We start from the raw sequence: 9,208 nt of genomic DNA, 5'->3' as shown, positions 1-9,208 counted from the left end.
GCTCTAGGAAGGACCAGGCAGCATCACAGGACTAGAGGACAGAACACCCTGGGCAGCTCTAGGAAGGAGTTTCTCCCTTCCTCTCCTTCTATTGCCTCCCTCCCTCTTCCCTCCCTCTTTTTATTCCTTCCTGTTGTTTGGAGGCAAGGTCTTGTTTTGTAGCCACTGCCGGATTGGGACTCACTAAGTAGACTAGGCCAACTTTGAGCTCTCAGCAATCCTCCTGCCTCTGCCTCTCAAGTGCTGTGGTTATAGACATGCACCACCAAGCTGGCTTTTGTCTTCTTGCTTTGTTTTCTTCATATTTGGGCTTGAACCTTAGCCTTCTCTCATGTTCTGTCACTGAGCTGAATCCCCATGTGTCTTTTACTTTTAGATATAGTTCTCGGAGGGTGAAGATCCAGTGTTTTATTTTGGCCCGGATGTTTTTTCCCTTCTACTAGCTAACATCCTGCTCATCCTTGTAAGACCAACTTAAACGTTCCTGTCCTCTTTGCCGCAGTGGCTTATTTTCCATGTTAAAAATGCTTCCTGTATTCTGTCATGTGGTAGACTTTTCTGGAAGGATGTTGTCTCCCCTAATAGAGTCCATGACACTGAGAACAGGATCCAGGTGGCTTTGCTAGATGGCTAGTGTCCTTTTCCACAGCTGCAGTCCATTCTTCTGTGTCCTTAAGGCTGACCTCAACAGAGAATAAAGGTTTCTATGCCTGCTGGCTTCTAGATAAGTTTGGCTAGTGGGAGCCCCAGGAGAGGACAGAAGACAGAAGAACCCTCAGCGCGTGGACTCAGCTGTTGTCCTGCTGTCCAGTCCTAGCTGCGGGGTAATTCTCTGCATCAAGCTGCTTCTGCCTCCAGCTCCAGGGTCTCCTCCCGAGGGATGTGTTTCAGGGTCTGTAAGCTACCCAGCCCCTAAAATCAAACCTTGGACAGTTGTGCTAAAGCAGAGAGCTAGGAGCTGGGGCTGTAGCTCTGCTTAGCATGTGCACAGAAAAAGAAATAAGTACTAAGTAAATAAAACGGAGGTTGAGCAGGGAGTCGAAGTACAGGTCTATAATCCTAGTTCTCAGAACCCAAGGCAGGAAGAGCTGAGTTCAAGGCTCCCACTCAGGTCCTAGGAGGACATGATGGTACATTACCATAATCCCAGGGCAGCAGAGGCAGAGGCAGGAGGATTCTTACAAGTTTGAGATGAGCCTAGTCCACATGGTGAGCTCAGGATGCAAAAGAGGCATTTGTAAACATAGGGAAAAAAAGCTCCCATTATAAACGGATCTGGCACCACTAACATGCCCCTCATCTTCTAGAACTGTGAGAAAGGCAATGTCTGTTATGCAAGTTCCTCTTGTGATGGCCAGCCAGCCAGCACTGCAGATAAATACCCTGTGGTCAGTGTGGGTTCATAAGAAAATGCCCAACATTTTCCTAAGTACCTCAGCCTTTTGGGTTACTAGCAGTATAGGATTGGTTCCGGCCACAGCCTCATCCTATTATGATATTGTTGGTATATATTTTCCAATCAATCTCCCCCCTCCCTGTGTGTGTGTGTGTGTGTGTGTGTGTGTGTGTGCTGAAGGTGTTAATAAAAGACAAATCCTGAGATGTTTTAAATTTATTACAAAGGCTCGACGGGGAGGGGGAAGAGATAAAAGGAGTTTACTCAGCAGCTGCAGTGGAGAAAGCCAACAAAGAGCCTGCTTATGTGGAAATCTTGACAGAAAAGCCGTCACACCCAACCACCAGGACCACAGCGCCCTGTTTATGTTATAACCTTTCCTGACTGTTAACCTCAAGCAGTCCAGAGGCCACAATATCCTCTTCTTCCTCCATCTCTCTTCTTCATCATGCATGATAAAACCCAGACTCTTGCATCTACTAGGCAAGAAACCATGGGGACTGCTGAGCTGTAAGCCTTGCCCTTGAGTTTTCTAGATAGTCTGGCTACAGACCCCAGGCTGGGTTGGAACTCACAAATCCCTCTGCCTTCGCTTCCTGAGTACCAGGATTAGAAGCTTGGACCACTGCTCCTGTCTAGGAAGCAGGTTATCCCATCCCCCAACCTTTGGCTGAACCATTGGCACAACCCAACAGCTGTTTGGTGATATCCCCAGTGCCAGACCAGCTAACAGACTAGCACATAATAGTTTCCATCAGATCTGGAGGAGGTTCAGTGTGGCATGGGATGCAAATCTTATTCCTTACTTTAAAGTGCTAATGTCTGGAGTTTCGCAAGAACTTTTGAATGAAAGCTAATTTAGTACTTGACCCCATTGATGATATAAATGATCCCAAGTAATGAGGTGTGCCAAGATTTTTTAACCCTGTTTATTTGGCCAAGGGCCCTGCTATTCTTCCCTGCAGGGCATCTAAACATACAAAGCCTTACTTCAGTGAGGGTCTGTGCTGCCTGCCTCTTGGGATCACCTATGATCAGTATAGTTAATCCAGAGAGGTCCATTAGCCTGCCATTCTAGTTTCCAAATGAAGATTTGCCTTAACACCGAGTTCCCTCTTCCACCTTGTCCCCCCTGCAGTCTGTTTTAGCATATATATGGCATAGTAAACAGAGGGCATCACAGTGCCTTCCCCTCACTCTGCCAACTGCCAAGAAGCTGGACTCAAAGCAAGGTGACTTACAGGGAAGCTTTGCCACACTCTTTTAGATCAGTGAATTGCCAGTCCCAGAGATGTGCAAAGCTATTGACTGGCAGGGGAGATCTATTGACCCGGTGGGAGATTGTGGGCTTTGGAGGTAGCAAGTCTAGATAGAGTTTGTAGAGGTGGGATGCTCAAGTTCATGACCTCAAACCTGGAGCAACTAACCTGACCATTACAGACTTGATTTTGGCTCTAGAGGAGGATTAGCGTAGGATTTCCCCATAGGATTTCCTCATAGGACTTTGGGGTTGTGAGGAATTTTGGGAGAATTTCTGTAAGGTACCCAAGGGGAGCACACATCTGCCCTCCACCCTGCATTGGAGTTGATGTCACTCTTGGTGGCCATACACGGAGTCAGCCAAGAATCTTAGGAGCTTGTGCTTCTCTGAAAAGCTGCTTCATAGACTTGATTATCTTCCTTCCGGCTTCCTGGGAGTTGGGCCAGAACTATGAAGCCCTGAGGTTGGAGAAGTAGGCCTAGTGGTTGACTGTTTGACTGCCCTTCCCAGCATCCTCCCTGTGGTTCACAACCACCCAGAACTTTAGTTCCAGGCTTCATGGATACATGCAGGCATTAAAAAGAGAAGGAAAAAGGAAAAGAAAAGAAGAGAAAAAGAAAAAAGTGGAAGAAAATGGTTCTGATGCCCTTGTTACAGTTAGAAAAGGTTAGGCAATAAACCCACAGCAGACTGCAGATCTCAGGAGTCCTGAACTCCTGCCATGATCCCTATCTTCCTGGACTTCACTCAGAAAATGCCTGCATGCAAGCTCACCCACAGCGTTAAAACCCTGTGCCATCCATATTAGCTACTCTTATCATCCCTGTGACAAGATACTTGACTAAAGCTACACACAGAAGGAGGGCGTTAGTCTGTCTCACAGTCTCAGTGCTTTGAAGTGGGGAAGTCACTCATGGGGTTCATGATGGGAGAAATGCATGGTAGAGGCCCCTCATACCTTGTGTGGATCAAGCTGTAGAGAACAGGAATGGAAGATGGGTTGGTTGTACCCATCCTGAGTAGCCTACATCTTCCAGGGAGGCTCTGTATCCCAAAGATTCCGTAATCTTCCCAAACAGGTCATCAGCTGGGACTGGGTACTCGAGCACAGGAGCCAGTTTAGGACATTTCACACTCAATTAATAATGCTGTGTACCCCAGATTAAAGGAGCAATGATGTGCTGGGGTGTTGCTCAGCGTGAGGAGCTTTACCTAGCATGCAAGAGGACGAGCCATCCTCAGAACCACAAAAAAACCCAAGCAAACAAGCCAACAAACTCTTCAGCGATAGCCCGCCTAGCCTAAGACATCTGTGGTGGTGTGTGGTGACGGCCTGATAAGGGCTTTACAATATAAATCTAGCCAAGTTATAAAGAGAGGGAGCCATGTTCTGTGGTACTGCTCGGAGGCTGAGCTGGGAGGACTGTGGTCAGGTCGGTTTGTTTATGGAGGCTCTGTGTTAAAGAGTAAAGCCAGATGACATGGGTTTAACTCCCAGCTCGGTTACTTTATGGCTATTAGTAACTACCTCAGATAGACTATTCCATCCATCGTGCTGTGCCTCTGTGTTCCCATCTGTTCAACGGTTTATTGACTACTATAATATTCAATTAGGTAATAGAAGCTACATGTCAGAATTAGAAACCCGATAAGAATGTGAACTTTACTTGGCACAGAGCCCCACCCAATTATATGTTTGGGTAACCCAGGGAATCCATGGTCGCAGACATTCTAGAATGGTTTCAATTGGCCTCCAAGCAGGGGATCTCTAAGGCCCAGGACAAAATGTGCCCTGGGACAAGAAGGGAGGCCACAGCTTGTTGTGTGGTAAGTGCTTTCTCTGTCTGTGAAGGGGTAGGCTGATGTTTACCTGTAACTAGGTGGTAGGGGAGAAGGCAGGTGATCTATAAAGAAATTAAAGACTACAGGAAGTCCCCCAAAGAAAAGGAGTCGGGCAGAGAGCTGGAATTTACCAGGTTAGCTGCAAGGGCAGTGTTCCAAGTCCTGCCTCCCGCCCAGAGGTGGCCAAGGGATGTCTCCTGTGGTCATAGAAACCCTAACAGCTCTCTTTGCAACAATGTCTGGGGAAGGGTTATTTAGCTCTGGCCTCTGGCACTCTATCCATCAAATGAACCTTACTCCTTTTTGATAGGTTTGAGAGCCCCAGGCCCCTCTGTTCCTGTAAATGGGTTGCCATTCCAGCAAGGGCACCGAGGTGGTACAGGAGTGCCAGAAACCTGGAGATCACCCTGATGGAGGAGAGCCGAAGGTGGAGCCAGGCACCGAGGCAGCAGCGGATGACAAGGACGCCTCACTGAAGGAAGAAGACCCTGAGCTGAAGAGCTGACTCTCTTTCTTGAGTGGACCCTCAACGTATCCCTGGAACTGCCTTTGGCCTGTGAGGCCCCACCCTGAAGAGCTATCCTTGGAGGGCAGAAAGAGCCCTGTTTAGGATGTGACCTTCACAGGGCTTGCTCTCTGGCCTTGGGGAGATGAAGGGTTAAACTTGAAGCAGTCCTATTTCTCTAGTGCTCCGTAAAGAGGACAAAGGACTGCTTCATTCCTCTTGGGGCCTTTCCCACAGCTTCTGGGAAGAGAAAAACACACAGATTGATTCCTCTGGTCCAGACTATCTGCTTCTGGGTTGTGCACGTCCAGCCATGCCGTCTGCTTCCCTTCCCGGGAACTCTGGAGGCTCCGTAGCCGTAACATCGATTGGAACTACGGATCTGGGTTTGGTCTTAATCTTTCTCTCCTTTTCCAACAGCCGAATGAGCAGCCAGCATGCCCGACAGGAAGCTTTTGCATTTGGCTCTCTTCACCTTGTTTGCATGAATAATTTAGTATTTAACTTACAGTATCATTAATGAATTATGGGAATGATCGGGATTGGACAGGGATTCCATGAATGGATGGCAACCAGGCCTTGGGCTCACAGCAAGCAGAAGCTGAGCACTGGAGGGAGGGAAGGGGAAATTCAAGTTTCCGGTTATTAAATCCTCAGAAATGTCGTACGGCTGGAGTGTCTTCTGCTATCAAGAGTCTGTCTATTTGAACCGTTTAGCATCTCAACTGCCTGCATCTAGCCTTCAGAAATGTTTTGCTGTTTACTAACAGTGTGTCTGTCAGCCAGCCTCATTTTCCTCTGGATGTGTTTTGTTTTTAATGCAACCCCAAAGCATTTTCATTTGAAATCAAACAGACGTGTTTGCAGATAAACGAAGCAACAACACATTTTAAAGACAAGATTGAGGGGGGGCTCTGTGATTTCAGGATTGGCAGGGGATGGTGGGGTACCACTCTGAGGAGCAGGAGGAAGCTTTTGTACCAGGTTTCACACTGAGCCCTCTACAGGGATCTATTAATTTAATCAGCACTACCTGATTTTATAAATGAGAAAATGTAGGACCTTTCCTGAGTATGGCTAAGGAAGATGTGTGTGTGTGTGTGTGTGTGTGTGTGTGTGTGTGTATGTGTGTATTCTGAAATTTGCCCTCTTCTTGAACGTTGGAATTACAGTTATATGCCACCATGACCATTTCCAGAGATCAGATCTGAACCCCAGCTGTGTGACCTCAACTCACATAGAATCCTATTTAAAGACTACATATCTATTATGGTCTTTCTTGTGAATGAACAACAACAATAACAACCAAACACCCCTGAAAATCTAAATACTTTTTTCCTTTTTTTCTGTTTCCATGAATGTGTGTGTATCATGTGTATGCATGTGTGTATGCATGCTTTTGCTGTTGGCACATGTTTTTGGGTGTGTATACAAGTGTGTTCACATGCATGAGGTAGCCCAAGTTCTATGCCAGGATTCATCCTTGATGAATGTATTAACAGCATATTCATTGAGGCAGGGTCTCTCAAGCAAACCTAGAGCTTGCTAATATAGGTAGTCTTGTGATAGGCTTACTCTAGGATTCTCCTGTTTGCATCTCTCAAGGCTGGAATTACAGGCAGGCTTGCCCACTCCACTTGGGCAAACTAGGGATCTGGGGACCTGAACTCCCATTCTATACTTGCTTGTGTGGTAGGCACTTGATCCATGAGCCCTCCCATCATTCTAAATTTTTTAAGTGGGACCTACTGGCCAGGAGAGAGGTGGGCTACTAGCCTGTTCAGATGGAGGGCCTGTTATTTTCACTCTGGTGAGATAGGAGGTGAGGTGGGAGGGAGAAAGGACAGGAGAGCTAGGTAAAAGTATGTGTGTGTGGAGGGGGAGGGCAGGAGAAAGGGAGAGAGAGAGAGAGAGAGAGAGAGAGAGAGAGAGAGAGAGAGAGAGAGAGAGCACAGTAAAACAAAATCAAAACACTGAGAAATTGATACAATTTTTTGCTTTGTTGTAATTTTGTTTTATGAAAGACAGAGCCTTACCTTGTAGCCCAAGTTGCCTTCTAACGCATGGTTCTCCCACCTTAGTCTTCCAAGTACTGGGGCCATAGACATAAACCACTATGTACAACTTCAACAGGCTGTGTTTAAGGAGAAGGAAAGATGGAAGTAAAGCAGTTCAACCTAAAAATTAACCATTGAGGCTCCTTTGGATTCAACAGAGCCTGGCAGCTTGCAAGAATGGAGTAAGAGCGCGCCCAGCTTGGAGCCCCTCGGAGATGCTGAGCTCACAGTGGGCTAGGAAACAGGCCTGGGCTTGCAATTGGGCATCAGGAAGGTTAGAGCCTCTCTACAGCTTCCTGGGGACGACAGGCCAAGCCCTGGAAACAGCTTTCAACTTTATTAAATGCCTGTTTGTATCTCTCCTCCCTCCTAAGGACTGGGCCTGGTAGGAACCACTCACAAAGCCCTCACTCAGACCCTGAGCAGAGTTTGCAGTTGGTGGTGAGGGATGCCTGGCTGCCTTCCTGCATTTCCCAACGGGCCAGAGGAAGGAACCCTGGCTCCAGGTTCTTAGGTGGTTTTGCTTCCTACTGGGATGGAGCAAAATGCTCCTTCAGTAAAATTCAAAGTCTCAGAGCTTTGAGAACAGGATTCTTTACCCACCCCCAGCTGTGGCAGGCATGCTGCAATCTGATGGCAAAGCACCAGCACATTCTAGTTGTTCCCCTGGAGCTTAGCTTGACTCATCATCTCTCCCACAGAGGTTTGGAAATACTTCAGATGCCAGGGACAAGTGTGGCTAGAGCCTCCGAAAGACAGACTGGCGCAGTCTGTCTCTGACCTGAAGTCACTGTTCTAGTTAATTCTTTAGACTGCTGGAAGAGGAAGTGGGGCTGGTGTATGTTAGTTAACCTATCTGTTCTGTCTGTCTGCCAGTCCTTCCACCTGTCCATTTCTTATTTAAACTCTTAGCTTTGGGGGCTGGAGAGCTGGCTCCAGGTTCGAGTCTGGAAACCTACATGGTGCCTCACAACCATTGTAGCTTTAGGTCCAGGAGTCCTGACACCCTCTTTTGGCTTCCACAGGTATTGCATGCACACATGTGGTACACAGACATATACTTGGGCAAAATACCTATTCACATAAAATAAAAACTTTCAGTCCATTAAAAAATATTTTATGTGTCTGAATATAATTTTCTGCATGCATGCATGTATGTATACATGTATGTGCTGGGTGCCTGCAGAGGCCAGAAGACGACCTCAGATCCCCTGGAACTGGAGTTGCAGATGGTTGCCATGTAGGTACAAGGAATCAAATCCCACCCTGCAGAGCAGCCAGTGTTCTTAGTCACTGAACCATCTCTCCAGCTTGATTGGGTTAATTTCGTTGGGAAGATCCTCTCACTGTGGACAGCACTATTCCCTGGCTGGGATCCTAGACAATAAAAGTGAACAAAGGTGGTTAAACATGACAACAAAGGTGGTTAAGCATGCATTCATTTGTCTGTTCTATATTGTGGATGTGACTGCTCCAAGCTCCTGCTGCCTTGACTCCCCCCAACATGACAGACTATGTCTTTGATCTGAGAGATGGAGTAAACACTCCTCGCCCCCAAGGCATTTCTACAGAACAGTAGGAAAAGAATACCAAGTAATGGGTTTGGAGAGATGGCTCAGAGGTGTTGAGAGTACTGACTGTTCTTACAGAGGTCCAGAGGTCCTGAGTTCAATTCCCGGCTCACAACCATCTATAATGAGGTCTGGCGCCCTCTTCTGGCATGCAGGCATATGTGTAGGCAGAATCTATTTCCACCAGCGTTAACACCTCCTGAAGAGTTCACTTAGCACAAAATGTATGGCCTTGAACTGAGCATGGTCAGAAATTGTATTCCGCCTCCTCTGCCTATCAGCAGCAATGACAACAGAACACTGAGACTTCTTCTCTCGACAGTTTACTCAGGAATATTCTTTTGTGTTACAGCTCTCCTAGGTACCCAGGTGTTACAGCTCTTTAAGGTACCTAGGTATTACAGCTCTCCTAGGTTCTTAAGTGTCACAGCTCTTCTTGATGGCACGGCTTTTCTTGGTGTCTCGGCTCTTCTTGGCTCTTCTTGATGTTTCTTCTTCTTCTTCTTCTCCTTCTTCTTCTTCTTCTTTTCTTCTTCTTCTTCTTCTTCTTCTTCTTCTTCTTCTTCTTCTTCTTCT

The 9,208-nt window shown here is 47.0% G+C and overlaps 1 long non-coding RNA gene across 1 annotated transcript; it reads left to right on the top strand.

Annotated features, from left to right (window-relative positions):
- Window positions 1–4,392: 4,392 nt before the first annotated feature.
- On the top strand, window positions 4,393–5,671 carry LOC116067920. The gene is made up of 2 exons (XR_004109346.1): window positions 4,393–4,484; window positions 4,810–5,671. It is a non-coding gene; the product is annotated as an uncharacterized LOC116067920 (long non-coding RNA).
- Window positions 5,672–9,208: the final 3,537 nt, after the last annotated feature.

The sequence above is a fragment of the Mastomys coucha genome, unplaced genomic scaffold, assembly GCF_008632895.1.
Source record: "Mastomys coucha isolate ucsf_1 unplaced genomic scaffold, UCSF_Mcou_1 pScaffold22, whole genome shotgun sequence".
Taxonomy (NCBI): Eukaryota; Metazoa; Chordata; class Mammalia; order Rodentia; family Muridae; genus Mastomys; species Mastomys coucha.
Note: the sequence above shows the minus strand (reverse complement) of the source record. Positions and strands in the feature narration are given on the sequence as shown.